The sequence below is a fragment of the Sus scrofa genome, chromosome 6 (assembly GCF_054392235.1).
Source record: "Sus scrofa isolate SSC_HxYL_T2T_F1_AM1 chromosome 6, Sscrofa_HxYL_maternal_Yorkshire_Landrace_v2.0, whole genome shotgun sequence".
Classification (NCBI taxonomy): Eukaryota; Metazoa; Chordata; class Mammalia; order Artiodactyla; family Suidae; genus Sus; species Sus scrofa.
In genome coordinates, this window is record NC_139388.1 from 96,174,171 (window position 1) to 96,193,747 (window position 19,577).

Consider the following 19,577-nt stretch of genomic DNA (forward strand, 5'->3'; position numbering starts at 1 on the left):
TTGAGCTCCCATTGTGGCTCAGCAGGTTAAGAACACAACTAACATCCATGAGCATGTGGGTGTGATCCCTGGCCTCGCTCAGTGGGTTAAAGATCCAATGCTGCCACAAGCTGTGACATAGGTCAAGGATGTGGCTCGGATATGAAGAGCTGTGGCACAGGCCAGCAGCTGAGGCTACGATTCAACCCCTAGTCTGAGCACTTCCATATGCTGCAGGCTTGGCTGAGAAAAGGGGGAAAAAAGTGGTCTATACTCTCATCATAAAAGACAAAAAAAGAAGAGCAAATTAGATGTAAAATAAGCAGAGAAAGGAAAAATTAAAGAGTAACCAATGAAACAAAAACCAGAGAAAAATCAATGAAACCAAAATCTAGTTGTTTGAAAGATCAATAAAACTGATAAAGCTCTAGTTGGACTGATGACAAAAAAAGAAAGAAGTCACAAATTGACAGTATCAGGAATGAAAGAAGGGCTATCACTACTGATTCTATAAACTAGCAGCAGCCAATGATGACCCAAGGGCCAACTCCAGCTGCTGATTATTGTAAATAAAGTTTCATTGGAACATATCTATGGCTGCTTTTGTTCTAGTGGCAGAGTTAAGTAGCTGCAACAGAGTTATCTTTAGGACCAGTAAAGCCGAAAATATTTACTATCTGGCCCTTTAAGAAAGCTTGCCAATCTCTGGTCTAAAAGAATATATACTTTGGTTTGACTTACTATTTATTATTGAGTAGAGCCTAAATTTAGATGTTAACATATAGAAAGTTGGTAAGTTTCAGGAGTTCCCGTCGTGGTGCAGTGGTTAACGAATCCGACTAGCAACCATGAGGTTGCGGGTTCGGTCCCTGCGCTTGCTCAGTGGGTTAACGATCTGGCGTTGCTGTGAGCTGTGGTATAGGTTGCAGACGCAGCTCAGATCCCGCGTTGCTGTGGCTCTGGCATAGGCCAGTGGCTACAGCTCCGATTCGACCCCTAGCCTGGGAATCTCCATATGCCACGGGAGCGGCCCAAAGAAATAGCAAAAAGACAAAAAAAAAAAAAAAAAAAAAAGAAAGTTGGTAAGTTTCAAATCACTTTGATTTTTATAGAGATGTAAATCATTTCTGTCCGGTATAAAAGATAACCTCAAAAGTTTAATTAATAAGGCACCCTTACTTCCCATTTAGCTATTATCCTTATCTGCTTATTCACTCAACTACTCAACAAATATTACTGAGCATCTGTTTCATGCTAGGCATTTCTTTGATGGAGCTTATAATTTAGATGGGGGAAACGGAGATTAAATAGACATAATAATAAATGCAGGACTGCAAAGTAATTAAGTATTCTGAAGGAGAGAAATTCAGTCTTTATGAATAAAGGTAGCTAACTTTGGATTTATTTATCAGATACACTATCATTTATGTCACATGATATCAAAGATATATACTGTATAGTATTTGAAATGAAAAATATCAGAAATAACTTATACATCCCTCAATAGAGTACAGGTTAAATAAATTAAGGAAGATCCATGCAGCTGCTAGGATGAATAAGGCCATTCTCTACAGTCCTGATATGAAATGATATCCAGGAAATATTATGTGGAAAAACAAAGGTGCATAGGAGTGTGTATGGTATGCTACAATTTGTGTGTGGGGGGGGAGAATATAATGTTTATGTACATATACAAATAGGCTATTTTTGGAGGAATATTCAAGAAACTGGCATAGTTGCCTTTAGAGGGAAACTAGGTGGCTGAGAGACTTGTTCACTAAATAGCCTTTTACACCTTTTGAATTTGTACAATGTATACGTATTATATTTTGAAAAATAAATTTTGGGAGTTTCCCTTATGGCTCAGCAGGTTACAAACCCAGCTTCGTATCCAGAAGAATGCAGGTTCGATTCTGGGCCTCACTCAGTAGGTTAAGGATCAGGCGTTGCCATGAGCTGTGGTGTATGCTGCAGGCGAGGCTTAGTTCCCAGGTGAACTGTGGCTGTGGCATAGGCTGGCAGCTGCAGCTCTGATTCAACAGCCTGGGAACTTCCATATGCGGCAGGCGCGGCCCTGAAAAGCTAATTAATTAATTAATTAATTATAAAATGTTAAATAAACAAAATTTTCCCTTTTTTGGCCACACTCCCGGCATATGGAGGTGCCTGGGCCAGGGATCAAACCCAAATCTCAGCAGCAACCCAAGCTACTGCAGAGACAATACTAGATCCTTAACCCACTATGCCACAATGGGAACTCCTAAACAAACAAAATTTCCAATGGCTTCATTCCCCTAAAAGCAAGACCAAAGTCTTTCAGGTAACCTAAAAAGATCTTGTATGATCTGGACCCTGCCTACCTTTCTAACCCCACCTTGTATCATGCTCTCCCTCCTTCATCATGTTCCACTACCAGCCTTCATTCATTCTTCAAATGGTCCACCCTCCCTCTCCTAAATGGGTTTGTACACTCTGTCCCCCCATTTGGAATTTTCTTGCCTCTTTTTTTTTCTTGCCTCTCTTTTTTATCCAGTTAATTCCTCATATGAGGTTGCAGTTCAACCATCATTTCCTCAGAGATGCCTCCATACTAGGAAGGTCTCTCTAATACACCCTTTGGACCCTGTTGCCCCCTTTCCTTCAAAGTTAATTATAACATTTATAAAGTTACATTTTTTTGCATAATCATCTGCTCAATATCTTTCCCCTACAACTTTGCTATAAGCTCCAGGATGACAGGATCATGTGTGGCCTTTTTTCCCCTCACCATTGTTATCTCCAATTCTAGCATAGGATTTAGTACATTACATTGCAAGTGATCAAAAAGCCTTTTTGAATGAATGCACAAATAAACGCAAGTATGAACATGCATGAATGAAGTACTGAAAGAATGAATGAACAAATGAAGTGTCAGGAAACCATGTGGCCAGGTATTGAGAGGGTTGTACTGAAGACAATCCAGACTTATGGCAGGACTATGAAAAGAGATGAGGCCCACACGCCACAATAAATGAAGGGAGAGTGAATGACAGTTGGCAGGTGAGTAATGATTAGGGTTAAGAAGTGTTATAAACCTCAAAGAGCATAAGTTTTTACAAAAAAAAGTGGAGGAGTAATGTTCAAGAAGTGACAGTGAGGAATGATAAGGACATCGGCTCCACCTTAAAACTCAGCAGTACATGGGATACAGGAGGATGAGCAACCACTGCCTGCAGGCTAGAGGGAGAAACAGGTACTTTGCCAAGAAAAAACCAGGTCTGAGAACATTCTATCTAATGTCCCAACTAACGAGTTTGAGTATAAAGAGAATCTAGTAACTCAATGGATTTTTGTCACAGTTAAAAAGTTAGGAAGGAAAGGGTAGAAAGTGCGAGTGAGTTGAAAAGCACCAAGTTATACGGGAATGTCAAATCAGACTGACACAAATCATAATGGTTAAGGCATGTCACAGCAAGAAAAAAAGAGAATGGAAAAATATGATGAGGAACTGATGACAGGATGGCTGCCTATACATCCTTGGTGTAAAATGGTGAAACCTTTGAGGCAAGTCACAGAGGATGTCATATCAATGGAATGAGGAGGGGAGGGGAACAACCCATTGGTCAAGGGGATTTATGGCAATTACAAGGGCCAAGAGAAGGTAGCAAAAAATTCTAATTCCCTTGTTGTTTCTAGCAGCTCTGGTTAAATTCAGATCTTGAAAGAGGAAGAGATAAAATGAGGGGCAAGGGGGGAGCCTACAAAACTGGTTTGTCCTGCAAAGGCCTTCTTTTGCTTCCATGGTTCCCCAAAAAATGTCACATAAGCTATACAACTATCTGGTAGTATGAAAGAGAAATATTTCATAACCCAAACACCCCCCCTGATTTTGAGGTGGCCTGGAAGCCTCAGTCAAAGATCTCATCCATTACCCTGGGCTGGAGAGAACACATTCAATGAGGGAAGGAACAACCTATGGATTCATACAGGTTGTTCCAGACTCTCACTACTTCACTTATACTCTTGATTGCTGTATTTTTAATAGTATTACTAAAGCTTAGTAATGGGTAAGATCTCCGATTCATGTGAGTCATAGCTGACAACCTGATCCTTTGTAATAGCTCAAAGGAATAGAGCCTGGGAGAGAACAGATGGTCAGAAGCACTTATATCTTTTTCTTTGGCCACATCCACGGCACGCAGAAGTCCCGGGGCCAGTGATCAAACCTGGGCCACAGCAGTGACCCAAGCTGCTGCAGTGACATGTAAGGTCTGGGGGAGGTTACCTGGCTACAGCGTTGCTAAAAAAAATTAATCCCAATAGTTCCCTATAATGGGAGACAATATTCTGATCTCTTAGTTCACATGAGAACTAAGAGAGTGGGAATTTGAGAAAATTTTTTTAAATCAAACATTATTTAATGTTGCTCTGTTATGTGTTCAATAACAAAAATGGGAGAAGGGGAGATCTTTTTCATCCATTCAGTGAATCATTACTCTTCCTCTTAGATGGTTAAAGGATGATAAATCATCTTACACAGTTAGAAGACAAGGATTCCAGCTCTTTCCCGTCTTTTAAGATGGCAGGCGAAAAAGCTAAGAAACCAGATACTAAGGAGAAAAAGTCTGAAGCCAAGAAGGCTAATGGTGGTGGCAAGGTTAAAAAGGCTAAGAAGATTAAGAAGGGGAAGCCCCACTGCTGCCGAAACCCTGTCCTGGTCAGAAGAATTGGCAGGTATTCCTGATCGGCTATGTATTCCAGAAAGGCTTTGTATAAGAAGATGTATTCAGCAGCTAAATCCAAGGTTGAAAAGAAAAGAAGGTGAGGGTTCTTACTACTCGTCACCGCCAACTCAAAACCCATTGGTGGTGACAAGAATGGTGGTACCCAAGTGGTTAAACTTCGAAAAATGCCTAGCTATTATCCTCCTGAAGATGTACCCTGAAAGCTGTTGAGTCATGGCAAAAAACCCTCCAGTAAGCAAGGGAGAAACTGCAGGCTAACGTCACTCCTGGGACCGTTCTGATCACCCTCACCAGACACCACAGAGGCAAGAAGGCCATTTTCCTGAAGCAGCTGAGCAGTGGCTTGCTACTGGTGACTGGACCTCTGTCCCTCAATCGAGTTCCTCTGTGTAGAACAAACCAGAAATTTGTTATTTCCACCTCCACCAAAAGTGTTATCAGTGGAGTAAAAATCCCAGAACACCTTATTGGTGCTTACTTCAAGAAAAAGAAGCTACATAAGCCCAAGCACCAAGAAGGTGAGATCTTTGACGCAGAGAAAGAGAAATAGGAAATTACAGAGCAGAAAGCTGTGGACTCACAAATTCTGCAAAGAGTCAAGGCTGTTCCTTAGCTCCAGGGCTTGCCTTCACAAATGGGATTTATCTTCACAAGTTTGTTTTATAAACAAAGAACCCAATTAAATAACTGATCCAAAAAAAAACAAGGGTTCCAGTTTCAGATCAAGATCCATCACTTACTAGTAATTTAATCTCTGAAAAGTAATTTAACTTCTCTGAGATTCCGTTTTCATGTTTTCATTAATATTGATCTTGAGAAAAAGGATTTATCAGAGAAGCAAGTGGGGAAGCATTGGTAGAGTCAATATTGGATTCTAGAAGTAACTTGGACAAAAGGTAAGATGAAAATAAGTTCCAATTTTAGATCAGTTCCTCTCTTGCCCACGCCTCCATAGCCTGGCTCTGCTTCCAGGGCCTAAACAAAAGCAGTATTAAATCCTTACCAAAAAAGGGCTTACAGGTGGTCGAACATTAGGCTAAAAACCCTTTGAAAAAGTCTAGAACTCATTCTTGGTAGGAGCACATAGAAAGCTTACCCAGGGTGAAAACAGGAAGAGAGAGCTAGTCCCTTTCTTTCTAAAGTCATGACAAAGCAGAGAACACAGGCTTTCATATGAATTGCCTGGAGGATCCCCAAAACAGGAGGCTCTGGAACTAGCAATGCTTACTTACCATTACCACCTCCCAAAAGACAGAATTCAATAAATCTGGCACAAAATCTACACCAGGTTTCATAATTCCAAGTAGCAGAATAAAAAAGTCTATAGAATATAAGAATTATTGCCAGAAGGAAATTCATCAAATATTTTCAGAAAGCTGTGAACAACTCTGGAAATATTTAGAGACAGTGCTGTTGCCTACAGCATTCTTAAGTCTCAGGTAATGAGCTTGACTTCTCTGGCTGACTTGGAAACTGTGCTGGCTGACAACCAAGATGGAAGTAGAGACAGAATGCTTGCTATCTTAGGAATCACATTGTTGAGGTTATTGGGAATTTATACCTTAACCAAATTCACCAAACATTATCCCAGAGAAGGGCTGAAATGGTGGGAATGGCAGTCAAGAGAATGCCCCACCAGTATTATTAGGAAAAAAAAAAAAAAAAAAAGCAGTTGATAAGTTCTTCTCCTAGGAAGGGGAGTGGAGGGTGATCTGTGGAAAACTACACATGGTTGGGGTATTTTATAGGCACAATGTGCACTTACTTTTTAACATTCATTGAAACTAAAATTCTTTTCTTGAAATTTCATGTCGTGAAACATATTTCTACAATATTTTCTTAGCCTCTTTGCTTCTACTTTCTAGGCTGAAAACTCCATCTTGTCCTGCTTTACTTTACCCTATATCCCTGCTTGGAAAACAGTCGTAGTGCTGGCAAATGACTTAAGCTTAAGAAGACCTAAAGGCATAAGTTATTCATGTGGTCAGCTGAATGAAGACATAATGCATTGGTCTAGACACACCAGACCTGTGCGGATAGGCACGCGGTTTGCACAGCATGATACGTCCTCTAAAGAATAAGAGGAAGGGAGTTCCCGTCGTGGCGCAGTGGTTAACGAATCCGACTAGGAACCATGAGGTTGCGGGTTTGGTCCCCGCCCTTGCTCAGTGGGTTAACGATCCGGCATTGCCGTGAGCTGTAGTGTAGGTTGCAGACGCGGCTCGGATCCCGAGTTGCTGTGGCTCTGGCGTAGGCCGTCGGCTACAGCTCTGATACGACCCCTAGCCTGGGAACCTCCATATGCCGTGGGAGCGGCCCTAGAAATGGCAAAAAGACAAAAAAAAAAAAAAAAAAGAATAGGAGGAAGATGAGCCTCATGGCCCTAAGGGGGTTATGAGGGGTCGTTGGCAAGATATGCATTAGCAAGGAGAACCAAGGTGCAAACCTAGGCATACTGGGTTGCTGCAGATAGGCACGCCATCTGCAGAAGCACAATGGTGATGCTCTAGAATGCTATGCATAGATAGCTGACGCCTAAAGGTCAGAGTAAAAGCTTAACCATCTACTAGCTCTGTGACTTTTAAAATAATAAAAGAACATTAAAAAAAAAACAAAAAACTATATCCTGCACCTATAGCCCCCTCCCCACTTGACATAATCCCAAAGAGCACAATAAAAGCAGTGTGGTTTCTTGAGGCGGCACTCTTGGTCCCTGAGACCTTGAGTCCCCCGGTTCCCACCTTTAAGATAAATGTCTCTGTGTCTTGTTTTATGTTAACTTTTTTCCTTAAGCTTCACAGCACCAGTTCTTTAGCCATAACCTGCTGAGCCGGTCTTGGCAATTTCACAATTTCATAATGTGGTCAAGAATCCATTCACAGTTTTCATGTGATAATTATACCTGTACTGAACCATTACCAAGAAAGCAGATGCCTTAAATTTGGTGCTTAAGTCAGTGACTGCACTATGGCTCTACACCATTTATCTTCCTGAAGCTATCATCAGAAGTATGCGTTCTCTCAGAAGCAGTGGGTCTCCGCCAAGATGGATGCCACATGAAAATGAGACAGGCAAGGATATTATCAATCCCCAAAACAACTCAAAGGGACTGTTCAAAAACAAACCACATCAGGGGGCACACTCTACCTTCCTTTTGACTGTCAGCATGTCTGTCACTTGTACACCCACTAATAAACAAATACAAAAATGGTTCCATGTTACTCTCCACACCAGTTCTCTCCTGCGGGGGTTAGCATATTCAAAAAGCAAGGCAGAGGAGGTAACTAAATCCTTTGACGGGCACAATCAGGTATTATGAAGTTTGGGAAAAGCCAGGGTAATAACCATTGCCCTCTCTCTTCCTTTTCAAAAGGGCCAATACTTTCTTCCTCAACTGCTTACAGGTTAGATTGAAAGGTGGCAGTCACCTCACAAAGCAGTCCTTAGAAAAGAAAATAATTACTATTCATTGCCTTTCTGTGTGCTTAGCTTTGTTAAGAGCACAGTTTGTTAAATGTTATGGTTTAGGTGATTTGCTAGAAAAAAAACTAACTGCTAAACAAGAATCAATAGGCTTTGTATCCATATTCTGACTCCTTTCCCTTGACGGGAATGTTTCCATTTTTCCCAAAGACCATTCTGATCAAAGACAAACTCTCCATGAAACTAGCTGCCCACAAGATATCTCTTAGCCACCATTCACATTAACTCTTGATTGGCTGCTAGAAGAAAAAACAAGCTTCCAATGACTTGATCACAAAACCAGAGTGTTATAGCACTTCTCCGGTTAAGAATACCAAGAAGAATAGGTTTTCTCCTGTAAAACTGCTGACAGGGAGTTCCCTGATGGCGAAGTAGTTTCCTAGCTTAGCAGGTAAAGGATACGGAATTGTCACTGCTGTGGTGCAGGTTCAGTCTCTGGCCCTGGAACTTCCAAATGTCAAGAGTTTGCAAAAAAAAAGAAAAAAGACTTACGGTAAACAAGTTTCAGGAATTCCCGTCGTGGTGCAGTGGTTAACAAATCAGACTAGGAACCATGAGGTTTTGGGTTCGATCCCTGGCCTCGCTCAGTGGGTTAAGGACCCGGCGTTGCCAGTGTAGGTCACAGACGTGGCTCGGATCCCAAGTTGCTGTGGCTGTGGTGTACGCGGATGGCTACAGCTCCGATTAGACCCCTAGCCTGGGAACCTCCATATGCCACAGATGCAGCCCTAGAAAGACAAAAAGACAAAAAACAAACAAACAAACAAAAGTTTTCATAGGTACTGGATTGTGGCATTTGTTACAGAGAAAAACAGTACCATAACATCTACTTAGCAGAGGGCAATACTTACAGGCAAAAGAGGGGGAAGTGTTCTTTTAACCTAACTAAAACTGAACTTCACAGGTTAAAGGAACTATGATAACTGCCCTCATTTAATTTCGGTTTTAATGAGAAAATACATCCACTTCTCCAAGGTAAGGTTGGAAGTTCACATAGAACCCTCAGAAAATTACATTAAAAATTTTGTTTCCAGAAGAAAATCTCACATCAGAGTTCCCACTGTGGTGCAATGGGATCAGTGGTGTCTCTGGAGCATGGGGACACAGGTTTGAGTCCTAGCCCAGCACAGTGGGTTAAAACCCAACATTGCTATACCTATGGCGTAGGTCTCAACTACTGCTCGGATCTGATCCAAGGCCCAGAAACTCCATATGCCATGGAGTGACCAAAAAAGAAAAAAGAACAAGAAAATCCATATCAAGACCAATACCAGGAGTTCCCATTGTGGCACATCAGAAACCAATCCAACTAGTATCCATGAGGATGTGGGTTCAATGATCCCTGGCCTCACTCAGTGGGTCAGGGGTCCGGTGTTGCTGTGAGCTGTGGTGTAGGTCGTAGACACAGCTCGGATCTGGTGTCGCTGTGGCTGTGGCATAAGCCTGCAGCTGTAGCTCCAATTTGACCCCTGGCCTGGAACTTCCATATGCCACAGATGCAGCCTTTAAAAAAAAAAAAAAAAAAAAAGAGGGAGTTCCCGTTGTGGCGCAGTGGTTAACGAATCTGACTAGGAACCATGAGGTTGCGGGTTCGATCCCTGCCCTTGCTCAGTGGGTCATGGTTCCGGCGTTGCCGTGAGCTGTGGTGTAGGTCGCAGATGCGGCTCGGATCCTGCGTTGCTGTGGCTCTGGCGTAGGCTGGCAGCTACAGCTCCGATTCCACCCCTAGCCCGGGAACTTCCATATGCCGTAGGAGTGGCCCAAGAAATGGCAAAAAAGACCAAAAAAAAAAAAAAAAAAAAGAGGCGTTCCCATCGTGGCTCAGCGGTTAACAAATCCGACTAAGAACCATGAGGTTGTAGGTTCGATCCCTGACCTTGCTCAGTGGGTTAAGGATCTGGCGTTGCCGTGAGTTGTGGTATAGGTTGCAGACTCGGCTTGGATCCCACATTGCTGTGACGCTGGTATAGGCTGGCGGCTACAGCTCTGATTTGACCCCTAGCCTGGGAACCTCCATATGCCGTGGGAGTGGCCCTAGAATAGGCAAAAAGACAAAAAAAAAAAAAAAAAAAAAAAAGACCAATACCCTTATTCCATCTCATCCCATCTTCTGATCCCCACCCTACAAGTCTGGTTAAGGCTTTTGCTCCTGAAATAAGACTGTCTGGGTTTGACTATCAATGCAGTCAACTTACTATTTGTGTCATCTTGGGTCAAAATTTTGGTTTATTCATGAGTAAAAATAGAAATGATAACAGAGTTATCACAGATACAAAAGGAAATAAACTATATAAAGTACTTAAACAATGCCTGGCATGTTGTTATAGCTCAGTAATTATCAGCTGACATTACTTTTGTTGCTGTTATTACACATCATATTAGCTCAGGCACCATTCCTTCCAGAGAGTCTTTCTTGAAACTTTCACTCCAAGATTCCTCTCTTCTCCACATCCTCCACACACCTCCATCATAGTATTTCTCTCACTGGATCATATTTGTTTGTCTTCCTCAAACACTCTGCCCTCTTTAAGTGCTGGGATTAAATCCTGTATCCTGTATCTCTGCATCTGCAGGCACAGCAAAATGCCTGGCATACAGGGATGCAAGGATTCTTCAATATCCACAAATCAATCAGTATAATAAACCACATTAACAAACTGAAGAATAAAAACCATATGATCCTCTCAATAGATGCAGAAAAAGCCTCTGACAAAATCCAACAACCATTTCTCATAAAAACCCTTCAGAAAGTGGACACAGCGGGAACCTACCTCAACATTATAAAGGCTGTATATGACAAAACCAGAGCTAACATCAATCTCAATGGTGAAAAGTTGAAAGAATTCCCACTGAGAGCAGGAACAAGACAAGGATGTCCACTCTCACCACTACTATTCAACACAGTTTTAGAACTCCTAGCCACGGCAATCAGAGAAATAAAAGAAATAAAAGGAATCCAAACTGGAAAGGAAGAAGTAAAACTATCACTATTTGCAGATGACTTGATACTATACCTAGAAAATCCTAAAAACGCTACCAGAGAACAGTTAGAGCTCATCCATGAATTTGGCAAAGTCACAGGATACAAAATTAATACACAGAAATCGACAGCATTTCTATATACTAACAACGAAAGATCAGAAAGAGAAATCAGGGAAACAATTCTATTTACCATCACATCAAAAAGAATAAAATACCTAGGAATAAACCTACCTAAAGAGACAAAAGACCAGTACTCTGAAAACTATAAGATGCTGACAAAAGAAATCAAAGATTACACACAAAAATAGAAAGACATACCATGCTCTTGCATTGGAAGAACCAGTATTATCAAAATGACTATACTACTCAAGGCAATCTACAGATTCACTCTAATCCCTATCAAAATACCGAGGACGTTTTTCACAGAACTGGAACAAAATATTTTAAAGTTTGTTTGGAAGCAAAAAAGATCCAGAATAGCCAAAGACATCTTGAGAAAGAAAAATGGAGCTGGAGGAATCAGGCTCCCTGACTTCAGTCTATACTACAAAGCCACAGTCATCGAAATCATACGGTACTGGCACAAAGACAGAAATATACACCAGTGGAACAGGACAGAAAGCCCGGAATTAAACCCACGCACCTAGAGTCAACTAATCTATGAAAAAGGAGGCAAGAATATACAATGGAGAAAAGACAGCCCCTTCAATAAGTGGTGCTCGGAAAACTGGACAGCCACACATAAAAGAATGAAATTAGAACACTTCCTAATACCATACACTAAAATAAACTCAAAATGGATTAAAAACCTAAATGTAAGACCAGATACTATAAGACTCTTAGAGGGAAACATAGGCCAAACACTCTCCAACATAAACCACAGCAGTATCTTCTCAGATTCACCTCCTAGAGTAATGGCAATAAAAACAAAAATAAACAAATGATACTTATTTAAACTTAAAAGTTTCTGCACAGCAAAGGAAACCCTAAACAAAAGGAAAAGACAGGAATTCCCATCGTGGCTCAGTTGTTAACGAATCCGACTAGGAACCGTGAGGTTTGATCCCTGGCCTTGCTCAGTGAGTTAAGGATCCGGCGTTGCCATGAGCTGTGGTGTAGGTCGCAGACGCGGCTCGGATCCTGCATTGCTGTGGCTCTGGCATAGGCCAGTGGTTACAGCTCCGATTATGAACCTCCATATGCTGCGGGAGTGGCCCTAGAAAAGGAAAAAAGACAAAAAAAAAAAAAAAAAGGAAAAGACAACCCACAGAATGGGAGAAAATATTTGTAAATGAAGCGACTGACAAGGGATTCATCTCCAAAATTTGTAAACACCTTCTGCAGCTCCATACCAAAAAAACAAACAACCCCATCAAAAAATGGGCAGAAGACATAAACGAATAATTCTCCAAAGAAGACATACAGATGGCCAAAAAACACATAAAAAGATGTTAAGCATCACTAATTATTAGAGACATGCAAATAAAAACCACTATGAGGTAACACCTTACACCGGCCAGAAGGGCCATCATCAAAGTCTACAAACAATAAATGCTGGAGAGGGTGTGAAGAAAAGGGAACTAACACACTATTGGTGGGAATGCAATTTGGTGCAACCACCGTGGAAAAGAGCATGGAGATTCCTCAGAAAACTAAAAATAGGATTACCATTTGATCCAGTAACCCCACCCCTGGGCATCTATCCAGAGAAATCCATGACTCAAAAAGACGCATGTACTCGAATGTTTACTGCAGCACTATGTACAATAGCCAAGACATGAAAAGAACCTAAATGTCCATCAACAGAGGAGTGGATAAAGAAGATGTGGTACATATATACACAATGGAATATTACTCCGCCATTAAAAGGAAAGAAATAACGGCATCTGCAGCAACAAGGATGGACCTAGAAATTATCATGCTAAGTGAAGTCAGTCAGACAACGAGACATGTACATCATATGCTATCACTTACATGTGGAATCTAAAGAAAGGACACAATGAACTTCTCTGCAGAAAGATACTGACTCACAGACTTTGAAAAATGTATGGCTTCCAAATGAGACAGGTTGGGGGTGGGGGGATGAGTGGGGGGTTTGTGATGGAAATGCTATAAAATTGGGTTGTGATGATCACTGTACAACTATAAATGTAAAATTCATTGAGTTATTTTTTTTAAAAAACAGTAAAAAAAAAAAAATGCCTGGCATACAACAGGCATTCAAAGAAATATTTGTTAATTTTTAAAGTTTACCCAGTATTTAAATAAATGTATGAGGGGTTTTTTTAATTAACAAAATCTGGCAAAAGTTTTAATATGGAACTACTTAAGTTTTAGTCAGATTCTTAATTCATTTCCTTGGCTAAAAAAAAAAGGGAGGGATGGAGAGAAGAAAAAGCAAAGTTCCCAGTTCACTAAGAAATGAGAAAGAGCTTTTTGAATTAAACTGGGGAGAGCACTGAATGAGAGGTAAAATGAGAGATATGCAAAAGGAAACTCAAGAAAAGCCAAATGGATTAAAAAGAGATAGCAAAATCCAATATAACCAGCCAGGCGACAGCCTTTCCTGCCTAAACACTGAGCTGAAAAATCTTTTTAAATCACAAAGCAATCTTTCCTCATGAAGGGACCAACCAAATTTCAGTTCCCTGAGCTATCTATCCATTTCAGACCACTCCACTTCACTCACAGGCAAGATAGGCTTTCACCATGAAACTTTCTGAAAAAAACAACAGTGGAGAATAGCTTCCCAGTTCACCTAAGCAAATAGTCATCTATCACTGATGACATCTAAATCTATTCAATTTCCTTTCTCCTGAGTAATGATGAAAAGGAAAAGAAAAAAACACCTCTTAAAGTTCTGGTCACCCAGATGAAGAACAGAAACCAGTCTATCACAACTCTCAGGCCTTCAGCTTCTACCTGATACTTAGCAATAAAACAAAAGTTTGCATTAATTGGATATAGTTGCTATACAGTTTCAAAAGACCTATCTGCTAAGGTTTAGTCCAAAGACTTCTTCACAACCAAGTTATAAGTGAGAGTATTAATCGAAACACTGGTACAGCTGAAAATAGCTCTCCTACCATAAAGTCACCTGCTCAGAAATGATCTAGTCATCAAAGGCTTTATAATATTTAAAGGCAAATTGAAAGCAAATGATTAAACCATGTACTCAAGAAAAAAAAAAATGGTGACTGGGGGTTATACTGCTGCATATAATATACTCAGAATCTCCTGCTTCACTTTTTCTCCCACCACCTTATGACTAAAAGATTGGAGAATGCTGTCAGCAAGGAGAGCACGCCTCCAAGCCACAGTGTAAAGGAACCCACACCTCTGTATGTAGCACTGTCATTGTACTTCAAAAAGCACAGGTACCACACGATAACAGATAAATTCTGGCCTGTACATAAAAGTGGTCCTAGGAGTTCCCCGGTGGCCTAGTGGTTAAGTACTTGGCATTGTCATTGCTGTGGCTTGGGTTCAATCCCTGGCCCCGAAGCTTCTGCATGGCACAGAGGCAGCCAAAAAAAAACAAAACAAAACAAAACAAAAAATTGTCCCAAAAAGGCCTTTTTTCTATTTCTAAAGAGAAAAGCCCCTAGATATAACATCATGAATCTAGCAACTCCCTGTAGAGCCCACTTTTAAATGTTACTGCTAAGAACCACAGTTGACTGCTGTCTCTGACTGAAGGGTTGATAAATTATTTGCATTCATAATCATACCAACCTTCTTTGGAAACCCACACAATAAACCTTGAATCTGAGCACTGATTTGTTTGTGCAGAAGGTTTTTTGCTTTGGGTTGCTGTTGTTTTCCTTGTTTTTTCCTGAGGGATTTTGTTGTTTCTAAAGAGGTCATTTAGAGGGCTGCAGCAGAGATATGTAAATTAAAACAGCAATAAGCTCAGGATGAAATAACATAGCAAACCATGAAGTGTCATGTTAGCAGATATGCCAATAGAGGAAAAATTTCTATCAATTTATCCATTAAAAATCTCTCATTTTGGAATATTATGTAAGTCTCATAAAAAAAAAAAAAAAAAAAAAACTGCAGTGGGCTGAACTGGGACATGCAAGGACTCAATACAACCAAGCTTCAGCTACTTAAATATCTCAAACCACTTTCTGCTTGTAGCAAATAAAATGCAGAACTACAGATGCTTTCTCATCTGTGTGTAAATGAAAGTGAAACTGTATGAGTAGTTAGTATTCTTAGAATTTTTAAGAGCTGGATTATTCAAATTAAATCAAAGCCAATCTGTATAATATCTGTACAGAAATAAAAGTAATTTTCTGAGGGCTCTTATTCTCTAGACTTTATAGAGCTGTACATACTCTTCCCCCTACCCCACCCCCTCCCTGTGATAAAGAAGTGAAAGTGCTCCACAGGTTAAAAACCACTTCAGATGAATCTGGGAGAAAGAAGTTCAAAGGGATCAGAATAGCACTTATCTCACCAGCCTGCTATAGAACAGGGTTCAGCTCTTCCCTGCCCCTCTGTTTGTGTTCCCATAACACATCTTGAAATTTGTCATGCTTCTTTATGTTTCTACATCTATCTCTGCCTCCATAATGTGAACTCTCTGATGGCAGGAAATAAGTTTTATTTAGCCAGGGACAGTGTTTGTTGACATGAATTATATGTATCTATACTATGCACATAACACCTAGATATTATCATAAGTGATCTGAATTAAGCATACTAAAGAAGGTATTGAAATGCAGTAAGCATATTTTAAGGCACTGAATACAAGATAACACATATCAAGAGCCAGAGATCACAAATATTAGAAAAACGTAATGTAGTTAGTCATTGACATAATGTAGCATTCAGGTAATTTGGTACCATTTGTTTTACTTACTCTGGATGTATGGCTTTCAATAACTTCATTTTTATGACAAGTACATATATACATATATATACATACATATATATGTATATGTGTGTGTGTATATATACACACACACCTTTGTCTTATACTTCCATTTTCAAGTTGACTGCAATTCACATACTCTACTGACAGAAATAAAAATCTGGGCAAAACGGTCAACATTCTTCACTACCCAGTTACCTCATACAGACTCTGTTTAGCCACAGAGCATCTGGCCTTTCCTCATCCTCATCTGTAAAATGGTGCATCAAAGTGACATTATTTCGAGCAATAAGGATATCCAAATGTGTTTTGCGCGCTCTCTCTCACATACACACACTCCCCATGAGCACACAGCAAAAAAAAATCTTGAAAACATGCCATATACAAAGGGCCTTCACTCTTTACTTCTTCTTCCCCGCTGCCAAGGCAGCAACCCCCACATGAATATGAAAGAGTGGGGGCGAAACAGTTCAATCAAAACAGCTTGGGGAAGGAAGGGAAAGTCTTCCTTGTCAGCGAAAGTCTCCTTGGAAAGGCCAGAAAACTTTTCCTTCTGTCCTGACTATCCTGGGCAAATAACCCTGCTCAAGATCTGCTTCCCTGAGCTTAGGAGCCAGGTCCTCCCTTTAAACGTTCACAGAATGGGTAATATGAAAATCCACCCTATGATTTGAAAAGTGCAGTATGAGAAATGTCAGGGTACAGCTTATAAGCACACTCTGTAGAGCATAGCTGAGAGTGATTCTGAAAATCAAGTAGAGAGGAAGAGCCTGCAGCTTCTGTTAGGCTGGGACATGGCATCGACAAGAATAGAAAACCTCCCTTCTACCAGGTCTAGAGAGGCTGGTGCCATAACGGCCTCCAGTAAAAGTCAGAATTGAGCAGAGAAAGCAAGACCTCACAAAACACAACTTCTCCAGGGATATCCCTGATACTACAGCTGCAGGTACACAGTGGTCATCTCTGGCAATGGGATTCACAGGAAGTATTTATTTCTATCTGGAATATGCATTTCCTAAACTTTCTACATTAAGAATGTGTGACTTTTATCATCAGATATGAAAGGGTTAAATAAATCAAACCAGGAGTTCCCACTGTGGCTCAGCAGTAACAAATCCAACTAGTATCCATGAGGATGCAGATTCGATCCCTGGCCTTGTTCAGTAGGTTAAGGACCCAGCGTTGCAGTGAGCTGTGGTGCAGTTCGCATCCTTGGCTTGGATCCCGAGTTGCTATGGCTGTCGTCTAGGCCAGCAGCTGTAGTTTCGATTCGACCCCTAGCCTGGGAACATCCATATGCCACAGGTTTTGGCCCCAAAAAGGAAAAAAAAAAAAAAAATCAAACTGAAAAAAGAGAAAAAGAAAGCCAAGCAGTTAGAGACTAAAGTTGTAGAATGCACAGGTAGAAGAGAAGCCTGGGGGAGTTCCCTTGTAGTCTAGTGGTTACAATTTGGTGCTTTCACTACTGTGGCCTGGGTTCAGTCATGGTCAAAAAAAAAGAGAAGCATGGTATTCAGCACAAGTTTTTTGTTTGTTTGTTTGTTTTGTTTTGTTTTTTTAGCTCAGGCCAAGAGCCAACACTGACCCAGCAGGATTCAACTTTCTGAAGTGGAATTTGGCTCTTTAGCTTCTCTCTACAAGGCAGCTTCATTTATTCTGATTAAGACTCACTCATTCTACCAGGCCTAAATCCATATGCTTCCAGCAGACTCAGGTTGCCCTCAGTTAAGGACAATAAGCTGTGAGGTGTACTTAAAAAAAAAAAAAAGCAAAAAAACAGGAATCCTTTTGTGTGTGTGTGTGTTTTTAGGGCCGCATCTGTGGCATATGGAGGTTCCTAGGTTAGGGGTCTAACTGGAGCTGTAGCTGCAGGTCTACGCCACAGCCACAGCAACACCAGATCCGAGCTGGGTCTGCAACCTACACCACAGCTCACGGCAACACCGAATCCTTAACCCACTGAGTGAGGCCACAGATCAAACCCGCAACCTCATGGTTCCTAGTCAGATTTGTTTCAGATGCGCCACGACGGGAACACCGGGAGTCCTTTCTTAATATGCAGAATGGCAATTCCTTTAAAGTTTTAAACCTGAATCTGAAATTTGAGTACAGAAGTAAAATCAAATCAATATTAACTCCCATCTCCCAGGTCTGGTAATACAAATGAACTTATTACCTAAAAAGTGAGAGAATCCAAGAGCACGCATTTATTTTAAATTGCTGCTGGATCAGAATCAAAGCATGTTAAGCCAGTTGGAAGAAAGAGAGCATTCCTCAAAAGCCCATCACTTGCTGGGAGAGTTTAAAAAGGGGAAATGCAGAGTTCCCATCATGGTGCAGTGGAAACGACTATGACTAGGAACCATGAGGTTGCCGGTTCGATCCCTGGCCTCGCTCAGTGGGTTAAGAATCTGACGTTGCTATGAGCTGTGGTGTAGGTCACAGACATGGCTCGGATCCTGCGTTGCTGTAGCTGTGGTGTAGGCTGGCTCCGATTTGACCCCTAGCCTGGAAACCTCCATATGCTGCAGATGTGGCCCTAAAAAGCAAAAAAAATAAATAAATAAAAAGGGGAAATGGGATGAGCTACACTGGGCTCAGAGGCAGAGTCTGCAGTTGATGGAGTTTGGTAGGCCATGACCAGCATTCCTCTCTGCTTTTGCTTCTCCTAGAACAGTGCCTGTGATTGTTAACTCATCATTCAGGAACATTCATAATTCCTTCTTATCATAGGGCGTTTTACAGTTTCCTTTTGTGATTGAGCAGAGAAGTTCAGGATTTATGTAATTTGCTGCTTGCTTTGCATTGCAACTGCTCACTTGAGGGCCTAAGTAACAAACCTGATGCAGAAAAGATTTTCAAAAGCTGACTGGCTGGGTATTTCTAATACTCATGAAATCACCAGAGGACTCACACATAGTTCCAAACTGGAGGCAAAGACTGCATAGTCGCACCTTTTCCAAATCGCCGGATAACCACCCTTACTGCTTATTCAGAGATGTGGGTTATAAATGGTGGAGAAAGTGGGCTGGATTGAAAGGAGAGCTGGAGATATACCGCATTATAGACAGGGGCTTCACCTACATAATTTGTAGCAGAAGGTTACTCTACTGAGATCATCTTGAGACACCAAATTGCCTAGTCTCTTAGGATTCTGCAAGGAAAACTGGGTCTCCCTTATCACTGAATTATCGAGATCCTATGGAGCCCTCAGCATCACTGATATCAGTAACATCATTGCTATCAAAGAGAATTCATTTCTGTTCCCTAGTAACGATTAAAGAATCACTAGCCTGCAAGCTCCACGAGGGTAGAGACCATGTCTGTCTTACTCACCACTGCATTTCTAATGCCTAGAATAGCAGGCGCCTAATAAATAGATTAAGGAAGGAAGGAACTAACTCTGCAAGCTATTTCTGACATAAAATCAAAAAATGCTATTGAGGTAGCCCCAGTCAAAACACTGCCCTGGGAGTTCCCGTCGTGGCGCAGTGGTTAACGAATCTGACTGGGAATCATGAGGTTTC

At 41.1% G+C, this 19,577-nt stretch overlaps 1 protein-coding gene, 1 long non-coding RNA gene and 1 pseudogene across 7 annotated transcripts in view; 1 reads left to right on the forward strand and 2 right to left on the reverse strand.

Annotated features, from left to right (window-relative positions):
* The window catches only part of KIAA0319L (KIAA0319 like), a 116,419-nt gene that overhangs the window by 80,565 nt on the left and 16,277 nt on the right, over positions 1-19,577 (reverse strand). The gene's annotated exons all lie outside the window — the stretch shown is intronic.
* LOC100624298 (large ribosomal subunit protein eL6 pseudogene) lies at positions 4,538-5,394 on the forward strand (annotated as a pseudogene).
* LOC146402667 (uncharacterized) lies at positions 6,497-10,263 on the reverse strand. Its single transcript, XR_014807460.1, has 2 exons — positions 10,198-10,263; positions 6,497-9,923 (listed from the first exon to the last, which is right to left on the reverse strand). It is a non-coding gene; the product is annotated as an uncharacterized LOC146402667 (long non-coding RNA).